Here is a 4,336-nt window from a genome sequence, read left to right as displayed (position 1 = left end):
CCCCAAACATTAAGGATTTTTTTAAAATTGAGGAATAATTGATGTATAACATTATATTAGCTTCAGGTGTACAATGTAATGCTTTGATATTTATATATATTCTGAAATGATCACCACAGTAAGTCTAGTTAATATTCAATCTCCCTTTTCTTGAAGTGACTTTAATGAGTCTCTGTTCCTATCTATTAAAAGAGCTTAATAAACAGAAAATCACTTTACTTTCTTTTTCTCAATGGACATATTTTCCAGGAGATGTGGAATAAAATTAGGGAGACAGGGCATATACTAGGGTCTACATCCTGGGAAACTTCTTGTGTTTTTTAGAATCAAAAATGCATGTTAGAATATACCACAGTGGCAATTTCATCAGTAATACCCCAACCATCAGAGAGTTATTTTAAATGAATCCATTGAGATTAGAGTCTAACAGAACAAGGTAAGAAGGCATCTGAAAATAATTAACTAATATTCTCTACTCTTGAAATAGCTTCTCTTCCCCAGGAGAGAGGAAAGAAGCCAATAATAGGGGAATGGATGAGAAAGCACAATACTACTTTGCAGTTCCTGCTTGGAAAGATTAAAAAAAAAATCATTCATAATCACATGCTCTTTTCTAGTTGTTTCATGGTAAGGATATGGCAAAAGGATGGGAGGAAGAGCAGAGTCCTTAGCCATGTTTGAAAAATGGTTAAATTGTTGGGAAGAGGGGGAAAATCTCATTTTAATGATCCCAGAGAAATACAACCTAAGTGAAATCATGTCATGGTGGTTTTGAATTATTCCAGCCCAGTCAATGGAGAGGTTCAAATAGCCTGAAGCAATTAGGTTAATTTATTAAAAAATCACCCTAGGGGGGAATACACACACACACACACACTACTTTATATTTTATATATTTATGTATATGAGGTGTTATCTGTTTAAAATATATATTGCTGGCACTTAAAATATAAAGTTTGACACTCTTCAAACAAAAATCAGATTCAGAATTAAGTGTGTATCTTCAGCCAACTGTGATAGGCAACTCAGAAACATGATAGGATTTGAATGTAGAAGGCAGGTGTTTTCTGTCTTTTCAGTTCCACAAAAATCCAGTCTGTGTGTATATTTGTGTGTGTACATGCTTATGATTCCTTCCTTTATAGTTTGTAATCATCCCACTCTACTTGTGCCTCTCAGATCTTTAGCCAGAAAAATAGTCTGGAGTTGATAACTGCCATTCCAATACTGGGTCGTAGCCAGAAATTGTTAGTGAGTTTAATAAAGGTGTACCTTAAGATACTGTTTATTGAGTGTCTACTAAGTTCTAAGTACCTTCTTTATGACAGTCTGCTAGTTCAGAATTTTATCTACTTTATAGGCTAGGTATAAGGTTAAGTCACGTACTCAGGATCACATTTTTAATTTAATTTAATTTATTTTAATTCCAGTATAGTTAACATACAGTGTTTATATTAGTTTCAGGCATACAGTGTAGTGATTCAACAATTCTGTATATTGCTCAGTGCTCATCATGATAAGTGCACTCCTTAATCCTCTTCACCTATTTCACCCATTCCCCCACCCAATTCCCCTTGGTAACTATCAGTTTGTCTCTATAGTTAAGAGTCTGTTTTTTGGTTTGTCTCTTTTTTCCTTTGTTTGTTTTGGTTCTTAAACTCCACATGAGTGAAATCATATGGTATTTGTTTGTCTTTCTCTGACTGACTCATTTCACTTAGCATAATACACTCTAGATCCATCAATGTTGTTGCAAATGACAAGATTTCATTCTTTTTTATGGTTTAGTAATATTCCATTGTGCGTGTGTGTGTGTGTGTGTGTGTGTGTGTGTGTGTGGTCACATTTGATCTCCAAGTATCTAAGCCAGAATTCAACTCCTTAGTGCCAAACTTGAAAGCCCATGATCTTTCCATGCCAAATGATGACATATATAAGTGGTTAGGAGCAAGGACTCTGGAGCCTGACTCAGTTTGAATCCTGCTTCTACTGCTTTTTAATTTGGGCAAATTACCTAACCTCTGTGTTCAGTTTCCTTCTCTGTAAAATGCAAATAATATTATTAAACTACTTAATAAGGTTGTTGAGAGGATTAAATGATTATATATATATATTATAGTGCTTACCCCATCCATTGTAAGACCCCAGTTACCCTTGGTTGCTGTCGTGACTGTTATTCTTACTTTAGCAGGGGATTCCAACTTGGACTCTCATGTGCTGGGAGATGCTAGTTTACCACCAGTTGCTCCAGGGGCTGGTTGGTTTCCAATTAGTGGCAACTCTTCCACCCCCCCTTTACGCACTCGCTTCTAAATGGGGAATTCCCTGGGGTATATGGTGGCTCGTCAAACTCAGTCAGGATTTCTCCCAAATGCTTTTTAGGCTCCAGAGAACTGACAAGCCCATGTTTACTTTCCAGATTATTTGGGAAAACCTGTGAACCTGGTGAGGGTAGGATGGCTTTTCACTTAGTGTCACCTCATCCAAAATCATAGATATATTTTCCTTCTGGGAAATATAACTTACTTGATTCTAGGGTCCAAAATACAACTTTCTCCCAATGCCTCCCACCACGGTGCCTGAGTGAGGGGCTTGCCACCTCAGAATGAGGCCAGAAAGATGCAATTATTCTTCTCCACAGAGTTGATTCTACCAGGTTCATTTACAAAGTCACTCAGCTGTGACTTGGCCACTTAAAATAACTCTGTTGCCTAAAGATACCCCTTGCTGCAGCCATTTACCTCCAAGAATCATGTTCACGTAACAGAGAAACACAAATAGAAGCACATTCTGCACCAGCAGTGTTATTACAGAGGCACATTTTGTCAGTTGTAAATTATATCAGGTCTTGGGTGGGAGGTAGTCAACAATTCTATATTCTGTGAAAGGATTTTATGGGGAATATTAGACCCTCCTAATTTGGAAGTCTCATATACTAGTTGTATTTTGTTCTGGCAGATTTTAGAAGCAAACAATTCTCTGGATGCCTAAAAGTAATGCCTAGGTTTCTGTTTTTACATATTTAAGCTTTGCATTTAGATACAATTCAAGCATTCCAGAGTGTTAACGGTGTTTACAAAGGAAACTGCCAGAGGCAAATTCAGGCAGTTCCTTAAATTAATAACGCTTTTGTTCACAGTCCAATTTTTCCTTCCAGTTCTGCTAGAGCCAATGTTCATCTCCATTTATTCAGGGGATAATGATGACAATTTCCATTTACACATTGCATTTCATCTGGAAGGCTCTCTCTCTCTCTCACACACCCACACAAGATATTACTGTCTGCCACTTTCTGCATGGTAACAGAAGAGGCAAACTGCATCATCACAATCATTGGTCAGTGAGGAGAAGAGAAGCCCCAAAGCAAATACTGAAAGAAAAGAGGCTGAAAGAAAGGCAGGATGGGCAGAAGAAATTCAACACATTGCCATGTTTGCTTAGAAGAAGAAGGGTCTGGCTTCAGAAGCAGAATGTTTTTCTGGTAACCACGCCTGCACCTTTTAGGAATAAATAGTATGGTCAAGGGAATGGCTTAAGTCCTTGACCTGTCACTTCCTTGTTGGGTGTCTTTAGGCAAATCGTGACCTCTTTGAAACTTGGTTGTTGCATCTATTAAGGGGGCATATTAATTTCTACTTTCCAAGATTGTATATGTTGAATATATATAAAGTATGTTATAAGCAAATGATCACCAATATTTACTATTTCTGATTATTATCAGTGTTGCTGTAGTTATTATAGTCACTACACTCTATACAGTTGCATCTGACAGGTGCTGTAGCCTTTCAAGGGGCCATGCATGTTCTGCCTGGCTCCACCTGCCTGAGATTTAGTTGCACCAATGGAGACAGTCTTGAGCTTTATCCAAAAGAGGGAAGGATTTTATCACCCAAAGGCCTAAGTTATAATGCCCTCTCGTGGGCCAAGGAGAATACCTGGTGTTCCATTAGCATGAGCTCTAACACAACTATTTTAGACACAAATTTTATTGTACGTAAAAGTTATCTGGAGGATTTTTAACAATACAGATTGCAGAGCCCTGTCCTGGAGTTTCTGATACAGTAGGTTCAGAATTATTCAATCTAATAATTTGCATTTCTAAATAGTTCCCAGGTGGTGCTGATGCTTCTGGTCTGGGGACCACACTTTGAGAACCCCTGCACATCCAGTAGCTAATTATTATTTGGAAGCCATGGAGAGCCTAATCTCCAGAGAGTGTTTTGTATTTGGGGCCCAGAGGGTCCAGAGAAGGTGGGGGCATTAAAGGTGAAGTCAGGGATAGGTTGAATACCTGCAGAAGGTGAAGGTTGAACGCTAGGACAGGCTTCGAGACCCC

Source organism: Leptonychotes weddellii, chromosome 6 (assembly GCF_054177405.1).
Source record: "Leptonychotes weddellii isolate Sample4059 chromosome 6, ASM5417740v2, whole genome shotgun sequence".
Lineage (NCBI taxonomy): Eukaryota > Metazoa > Chordata > Mammalia > Carnivora > Phocidae > Leptonychotes > Leptonychotes weddellii.
The sequence above is the reverse complement of the archived record's forward strand: the minus strand, read 5'-3'. Positions refer to the sequence as shown.